Genomic DNA, 9607 nt, shown 5'->3' on the forward strand with positions numbered 1-9607 from the left:
AGAAGCTAAATAAGGAGAACCCAAAGAAAAACATATAGGCGTCCTCCTGAATATTAACCTTCATCAGGCGATGAAAGGAGACAGAGACAGAGACCCACAATGGAGCACCGGACTGAAATCTCAAGGTCCAAATCAGGAGCAGTAGGAGAGAGAGCACAAGCAAGGAAGTCAGGACCGCGAGGGGTGCACCCATACACTGAGACAATGGGGATGTTCTATTGGGAACTCAAATCTAAGTTTTATCCATTCGCCAGCTCTACCTTCACTGTGCATCAGGTTTCTTTTATTTAAAATCAGGTGCCAGCAGCCACTCCATGTATGCTGCTGTTATGATTAATGAGCATGTACAAATTTAAGACTCATAAGAACATCAAGAATGGAGGACATCATAAGTCTTAACAATTTTCATTTTCATTCCCAAAATGGCCATTAGTAAAATATTATTTTTCATTACATGAATTAATATTTATTGTCATGCATTAACATTTATAACATGATGCTCATAGTGGTGGTATGAGAATAGTTTATAAAAACATCAGTATCTTATTGTAGCACTCTGATTCTTAAAGTTATAATTCATTTTACTTGCTAGTAGTATTTTCTAAGTAATGGTGTTAATAATTCTTCTCCATGAGTAATAGAACTACTGGATATTTAACAATTTTATTTTTTTCATGTATTTTTCACTTTTGTCTACAACAAGAATATCCCTGGTTTGGGAGATGAAAACTTAAGAATAAATAACTATCCTTAGACCTTCGTATAGGAAAGCAAGACAATAATAGCAGGGGAATATCTTTAAGCTGAGGGAATTAGGAAGCCGGTGGTCTAGAACTAGTTCATTGTTCTGTCTACATGACAGTCCAAGATGTATACCTTCAGTCAGGGACAACAGAAATCCTCGGGGAATGAGCAGCTACATCTCTCAGATAACCCTCAGTTTCAGTAGTCAGAATCTATCTCCACTTTCCTGGGTTTCACTGAAGTATACTAACTAAATGAGTTTCTTAGCATGTTTCTCTCTGAACTCTCCCAAAGCAAAGGCTATTTAATTGGCCTCAGACCCTTCTGTTTATCCACCTAGTTTATTCACCAATGACTCCAGAGGGGAGGGAAGGTGAAGGGCACTGTGAAATTGCCGCCAAACTCAGGCTCTATAGTGTCCAGTGGGATTCAGTATAAAACCAGAGTAACAGGCACATTTGGCCCAGGGCCCTGGGAGCATCTGCAGAATTTGCTGCTGCTCATTAAAGCACAGAAAATAAGAAAATGAGTGTGTGCATTTTAATAGCTCTAATAGAATATATGCATGCAAAATGGCTCTAACAGAAAACACACATGGGGAAAGGTGTGTTTCAGTAGCCCTAATAGAAAATATACATGGAAGGAAACACAGTTTATTAGTTCTAATGGAAAATATGTAAGGAGGCACATACCCAAGCCACATGTTGAAATGTTAATGTCTATTTGTTCTTCTTTATCCCTCCCAATAGAACAAACACAGAACAAAAATTATCCACATTTCATGTGATGGTTTATACTTATGAAATAAAGCAGCAATGACAATTATTAAGAACAAACCCCAAATTATTGATAATGATTATTACCAAAGAGTAAGGAGGTAATTATATTCAAAAAAGAATTTGAATAAGTTTCAACTGTGAGGTGTGCATAAGTTTCAAGATGTGATGATTTATATATTAATATAACAATTTAAGGTTGTTATAATTTTTTACAAGCCTTTCATTGATAAGTATATTTTAAATAAGAGAAAAGTGACGACATCACACTGATTATTCTAGAAGGGTTAGCAGTGTAGGAAATGCAAGTTTCAGCTGTTTTAATGATAAGTGATTCAGGTAAGAATCCTAAATGGAGGCTCTAGTCTATCTGCGCCATCACTCACAGCACAGCAGTCCTTGTGTTACCATGGTAACCATGCTAGCCAGAAGAGATGGGAAAAACAACCACTCACCGCCCTAATCTTGTTTTTGTATGAGTTAGGAACCCATGCAAACTGGCATGATGCACAATAATTAACCTCATGTATTCCTATATCATCCCCCTTACACAGAAAACACCGCTGGAAGCTTCAGTAATACGTATATTAGCGTATACATAAAACCCCAGATGTTATTCCCCCTCCCTTGCCGTTTTCTCTCCTTCTCCTTCCCTTCTTCTCTTTCTCTCTTCCTCTCCCCCTCTCCAAGATCCCAGAAATTCATAAAGACAAATTGATGAAGGGTAAAAAAGGAACACCATACAATCAATACATTCAATTCCAAAAGTATTTTTAAAATTTAAAAATTCTTTAGAAACTATTTTTTTTTTCAGAGCTATACAGATGGCTCTGCAATTAACCGCAAATAATGCTCTTGCGGAGGACCTAAGTTTGAGATTTCCAGCTCCTGCACTCATACACACACACACACACACACACACACACACACACACACACACACACAATAGCTCACCAACTCCAGCCAGACAGGGAAGGAAACAGCATAGGTCTAAACTAGTCTCTCTGAATGTGGGTGACAGTTACGGCTAGGGCAGACTGTGGGGCAAATGGCAGTGGCACCAGGATTTATCCCTACTGCATGTACTGGCTTTTTGGGATCCTATTCTCTTTGAATGGATACCTTGCTCAGCCTAGGTAAAGTAGGGAGGGCCTTGGACCTTCCCCAAAGCAATGTGCCTTACCCTCTCTGAAGATTAGATGGGGGTGGGGGTGGAGGCAATGGGAGGAGGAGAGGGAGTGGGAGCTGGGATTGGTATGTAAAATAAAGAAAGATTGTTTTCTTTTTTAAAAAAAATAAAAGGAATTAAAAACTTTAGTTCTTCAGTTATACTCAAAACATTTCAGATATTCAACATTAACAAGTAGCTAGTAAGTACTTTCTGGACAAGATAGATACAGAAGACTTTCATCTCTATGAAAATGTTATTAATATTCACTTATATATAACATAGCAATTTCACCCTTACTGAATGAGAGAAAAGTGGCATTTTAATTGTACATATTTTAAAGTTGAAAGTTTAACACAATAACTCAGGAATGCTGCCAGTAATAAGGTGGAGGACCCTCTCTGTATGGAAGCTAATCATGTATAACAGTCATAATTTATTTTCTCCTGCTGTGATGAAAGATCCTGCCAAAAGACATTTAAGGGATAAAGTGTTTTTCTGGCTCACAATTCCAGGTTACGATCCATCATTTTAGGGGAAGTCAAGGCAGCAGGAACTCAAAGCAGCTAATCAAACTACATCCATAGCTAAGGGCACTCTTATATAACCCAGGATTCCCCGCCCAGAGAATGGTACCATCAATGGTGGGTGGGGGCTCCAAATAATCAAGATAACCCCCCAGAGATATGCCTGAAAGCTGACCTAATCTAAACAATCCCTCACTGAGACCCCTAGGTGATTTTAGACTGTATCAAGTTGGCACCAAATCTAACCACCACCCTCACTTAAAAACATAACACACCGTTCTAGATCCATTTAATAAAAGGGTGAGGGTGTGCTACCAATGCAATTGTAGTAAGAAACTCTAATCTCCAGTCTGAGCAGCGTAAAAACATTTCTCCCTAAGAGGAAATACACTTTTGAGAAATGGTTGACAAAGAACGTATCAGTTAAGCCTACAACAATAAGGCCTCCAAAAGACGCTAAGCTAAAGGAATTCCCATATCACAAAGATCAAGCAAGTTGAATGTCAAATAAAATGGCCGAAATAGGCAGTGGCTGTAATGGGTGATGGACTGGTCAGGGGAGTAGCTCAGTGGTCGCAGGCCACCAGCTCTGAGCAGATCATGAAGGCAAGGGCCTTTTTGCTACAGAGTTTCAACCAGGATCAAGTTGGGAGGATGGCTGGGGAGACACTTGAGCTGATCTTGGAGCAGACACCCCAGGATGCGTCCACCAAGAAGCTGAGTGACAGTCTCAGTCGAATTGGAGATGAGCTGCACAGCAAGATGGAGCTGAGGATGATTGCTGCCATGGATACAGACCTCCTTCCACCTCCACCCCCCCCCCCACACACACACAGAGGTCTTCTTCTGTGTGGCAACTGACATGTTTGCTGATGGCAACTTCAGTTGCTGCCCTTTTCTACTTTGCTAGCAAGCTGATGCTCAAAGTCCTGTGTAAAGAGTCCAAGCTACTCAGAACCACCATGGACTGACACTGGACTTCCGCCTAGAGCGGTTGTCTGGCTCCAAAAACCAGGGTGGCTGGAATGGCTCTTGTACTTCAGTCCCCCACATGGCTGATGGTGGCAAATTTTGCATCTGGAATTCTCAATGCCTCACTCGGCATCTGGAAGAAGATAGGCTGAGGTCGTCCACTGCCTTGCACTGTACCTTTTCTTCATATATTGTGGTAATTTTTTCTGGGATGAATGGGGAGAGGGGATAGACATTTTCTCATTTTTGTAATTATTGGTCTAGCTGGGAAATGTGGCCTGGGGAGGGAACAATAAACCTCGGGTCCACTTTGAAGTAAATAACTGAAATACACTTAAAATATCCATTGTAGAAATAGCATCAATCAATAAAGACAATAAAAATGAACTAATTTAACTTCCTTTCAAGGACTTGTGGAAGGAAACTAATTCACTGTTTTAAAACAATATAAAACATTTCAAATGAATTTAGCATTCATGCTAGTCTTCCCATGCTAAAACACTTCGTTATTACCAATGACTAGAGGAATTAATAGTAGAAGTTCAGCTAATGAGTAAATATAAATTACAGAATTGGAATATCAAGTATGACAAGTCACAGAGACAGATTTTTGTTTACATAGATGTAATCTAGAAACTTCAAAACAAAAATTATCTTTTGGCTGCTTCCACATAGAACTTTCATTTCTGGATAACATGAGGGTCTGGCAACCCTTTTATACTGGAACTCTCCCCCTTTCTACCAGACAGCTAGAAATCTCTGTAGGATGGGCTTGGTTCAAAGTGACCCCCCCCCCCCCATTTCTAGTTACTTGTGTTCTTGCTGCAGCTCATAATTCTGTCACAAGATGGCGCCAATAAACACATTATCAGGGAAAAATACTGCCCTGTTTTAACTCTACACGACTTTGGAAGCAGGCGGACTATTTGTTTGCCAGGGTGGAAAAGAACCAGGGAGAAGTGGGCAAGAGAAGAGGGAAAGAGTAGTAAATAGCTGAATATAAGCAAGGTACAACAATACATAAGTATATCAACTAAATTCATTATTTTATGCTTAAAAGAATAAATTGAAAAATATAAAGCAATATGTTGTACGGGCTTGTATGTCATACAAGGAGAAAAATACTTCAATTATGACCTAACTTATAACTTTACATAGAGAATAATTCTAGCACTGTTCAAAAAATACCTTTAATGTGTATAAACTCATTTCAGCAATCCATGGCATGACATTTCAGGTAGCTCCATCTTCCCTTGGCAGTAGCATGTAGGTAGAAGGTATTCTTCAGTACGGTGCAGGTAGGAGGTGATGGAGAAAGGATGGGGGTGTCAAACATGAGGTCTTGGTAGCTGTGCCCATAATGTCCCAGAAAGGGGTTGAGTGAGAGGGGAGAGAAGGCAGCCTGAGAAGCCTGTACAGACAGGCCTTGACTGTTGTGTGGTGATTTTCTTTCCCTCTGGTCACAGAAAGATGCCATCTTCGATTTTGTCTCGGTAGCCATGGCAACCAGAGCAGAACAATACATTGCTAGCCAGCCTTTTGGTGATGGTAATGCAGTTATTGGCATTCGCTAGGGAGGGTCTGGAGACCCTGGCCTGGGGATTCTAGGTATAATCCCTCTCCTAGTTGCAAGTTATCTTACAAGATACTAGAGCATTTAAGATAAATAAAAGGCTGATTTAAAGCAGTTTTATGATGCAGCTTCGAGGATGTCACCATTCCCAACGAGGTGGGATTTTGCCTTAAAAGTAACCCCTAACCTGTGCTTTGTAAGAAAGTGTAGTGCACTCATTGATCTCATTAAGCTTTACTTTGGTGAAATTGTTCCTCAAATCCTCATACCTAGGCTCCCGGGTAGTCCTTGCTACTGCAGGCAAGGCTCTGGCTCCGCCAGCAAAGTGCATTGTCAATTATTTCTAAGAAAATGTCAAGCAAACACCAAGGTCAACTTGGAGGGGTTTCTACTAGGCAAATCTGAAACAATTTGTGGATCAAAACATAGAATGATAATAATGGGATTATTCTTTAAAAATGGGAGTTTGAGTCACATTAATAAACTCATTGATAAGTATATTTTAAATAAGAGAAAAGTGACGACATCACACTGATTATTCTAGAAGGGTTAGCAGTGTAGGAAATGCAAGTTTCAGCTGTTTTAATGATAAGTGATTCAGGTAAGAATCCTAAATGGAGGCTCTAGTCTATCTGCGCCATCACTCACAGCACAGCAGTCCTTGTGTTACCATGGTAACCATGCTAGCCAGAAGAGATGGGAAAAACAACCACTCACCGCCCTAATCTTGTTTTTGTATGAGTTAGGAACCCATGCAAACTGGCATGATGCACAATAATTAACCTCATGTATTCCTATATCATCCCCCTTACACAGAAAACACCGCTGGAAGCTTCAGTAATACGTATATTAGCATATACATAAAACCCCAGATGTTATTCCCCCTCCCTTGCCGTTTTCTCCCCTTCTCCTTCCCTTCTTCTCTTTCTCTCTTCCTCTCCCCCTCTCCAAGATCCCAGAAATTCATAAAGACAAATTGATGAAGGGTAAAAAAGGAACACCATACAATCAATACATTCAATTCCAAAAGTATTTTTAAAATTTAAAAATTCTTTAGAAACTATTTTTTTTTCAGAGCTATACAGATGGCTCTGCAATTAACCGCAAATAATGCTCTTGCGGAGGACCTAAGTTTGATTTCCAGCATCCAAATCGGTTGGCTAACAAATGCCTCTGACTTCAGCTCCTGGGGGGGAGGGGGTCGATGCTTCTGGCTTCTGTGTGCTCCTGCACTCATACACACACACACACACACACACATAATTTAGCATTAATTGTTTAAAAGCAATTCTTTTTTTCAGAGACAATCTATTGGGTTGACTCTGACATTTTTCTTCTTTAATTACCATATATTGCCAAGAATCTAAAAGGCCAAAACAAAGCGCCTTTATTAATTACCTTTTCATTGGCAAGTACCCTGAGATTTTAACCGTAGATGGTCTTCATTACTGCTGTGAAGCATTTGGCTGTTGAAATTAAATTAAAGAAAAATAGATCGCAATGATAACTTAAAACTTACTAGGATAAGGATGTTGCCGAGAGATAAAGCACCCTGGATTTGATGCACAGTACCGGAAAAAAAAAATACTGTTATTTACAATAGCACCAGAAAGTAGGAAATGGTTAGCAGTAGTCTGCCCACTGACATCTACATATCGCTAAACATTATAAAATAGAAAATAAACGTTTAGTAGAAGACAGCACATCTGTGAGATGCAAGAAAGCATTGTTAGGTTATCATTTCTCTTCCAGCTGTTCTATGGATGTAACGTAACAACCACAAAAATACTAGCAGGCATTTTCTTAAAAAAAATCAACAGTCTAATTCCCAAATTTGTATGCAAATGCAAATGCCTATACTATACAATAAATTTGAAAAAGATCAAGTCAGAGGAACAACACTGTCTGATTTCAGGAATCTTTATAAACATGACACACTCCAAAATTAATTCTGGCTTCAAAGTGAAAAAGTAGATCAGAGGCAAAGAATAAAGAAGTGAAAAACAAACAGACAATAAATATTCGACCATTAATTTTTGGAAAATGGTGCAGGTAAATTAACGGAGAACAGGCAGGATAGTCTTTACACAAAATGATGTTGTAACAGCTGGATATTCATATCCCCAAATGCAAACTGAGACTTACATATTATTCCATATACAGAAGTCAACACAATATAGATCATAGATTTTTAACATAAAACTCAAAAATGGGACTGAAGAGATTTAATCAATGGGTAATAGCCATCCCAGCATCCACATAAAATAAACCCGCTTTGCTGAACACAGAGCCGCAATCCCAGTGCTATGGACAAAGGCAGAAGGACCACGGGTGCTCGTTGGCTGCTAATAGCTTAGTTACAGGCTTAGCGAGAGAACACACTTCAAAAAGTCTAAGACAAAGGGTTTAGAAAGCAAGGTACCTGGTGTCTTCTGACCTCTCTTACAGGCCTCGGTGTGCACAGTCACACACATACACCCAAGCACATGTACTACACACATGGATACCCCCCTCACACACACATATACACTCATACAAACCAAAACAAAATTTAAAACTGAAAATTCATTTTAAAACAGTTTTTTTTTAACCCTCAAATCTATACAAAACCCAGCAGAAAACACAGGAGCAAATCCTATTCCTCTTGGACTGGGTAAAATTTTCCCAAATAAGACATCAAAACAACAATTTACGTGTAAGCAAAGTAAGAATTTCCCCAACGCTGAGGACTTTGAGAAGGCATATTTGCAGCTAGGATAAGATGTTTGAACATCATATCGATGCTAGAGGATTTGTATTTAGAGTACAGAATGTTGGACCAAACGATAAAAAATGTACATTTCCCTAAGTAAATAGAGGAAATATTTAAATTCTGACTCTGTAAAAATACAGTTATGTGAAATGGAATAACCACTTGAAAAGAAATAGCGCACCACTGATGACTGAAGAACTGCTCAAAAAGACAAGCTGCAATGATGTTACTACTTTCTAGGAGTACATCCAAAATTTACAAGACTGAATGTAAATGAGCATTGGCCAATTTGTTAAGCATGAAATTCTACAGGGTTTATGGGAATAAAAATGTACAATGTTTTGTACATTTGTACAACAGTTTGACACTTAGCTGCAATGTCAATCCTACATGTACCCCGTGATGATCCAGCTCTTGAACTTGTGAAATATACACCCCAGGGGAAATACAGTATATGTCAGTGGCAGGAGTACAGAGATTGGAACAAGCTCTGGGAATATTGCCATATGAAAGAATCCAGTTAGCGGAGAAAGCCTAGAAGCCCCTCCTCACCTGAGCTTCTTGTAACAAACAGGGATGCAAATAGTTTATCATATACAACTGTGGGAGAGCTGAGCACTATCTGAGTAAACACTCATACGCCCTGTGGCCCAGCGGCTTTCAAATGCATGCTTTTTCCTCAGCTCTAGCCCATTACCACTCCCAGGACTGCTTTCCCTTTCTTTAAATACTGCCTCAGAGGCTGGAGAACTGGCTCAGTCGTTAACATAAGTTGCTTATCATGTAAAGACCAGGGTTCGATTCCCTGCATTCAGACCAGATCAGTCACGTGAAACTCCAGTTCCAGGCTACCAGATGTTATCTTCTGTCTTCCAAGGGCACATACAGACAAGCACACCACACACACACACACTTATAAAATATAAATAAATATACTATTTTTGTCCTAATTTCTAACTGTGTGTCTCTGGTCCAATTCCTTTCCATAGGACACAAGAACCTGAACAATGGAATATAAGATCCTGTACACTTCAACAGGTATCCAGTGAGTTTCCTGGGACTCAGATTGGCATCTATAACATTTCCACAAAAATA

The 9607-nt window shown here is 39.4% G+C and overlaps 1 pseudogene; it reads left to right on the forward strand.

Moving 5' to 3' along the window:
• The first annotated feature begins 3803 nt into the window (after positions 1–3803).
• LOC126493412 (apoptosis regulator BAX-like) lies at positions 3804–4339 on the forward strand (annotated as a pseudogene).
• The last annotated feature ends 5268 nt before the right edge of the window (positions 4340–9607 follow it).

This window comes from Alexandromys fortis, unplaced genomic scaffold, assembly GCF_014885135.2.
Source record: "Alexandromys fortis isolate MF-2015 unplaced genomic scaffold, M_Fortis_MF-2015_v1.1 scaffold_331, whole genome shotgun sequence".
NCBI lineage: Eukaryota > Metazoa > Chordata > Mammalia > Rodentia > Cricetidae > Alexandromys > Alexandromys fortis.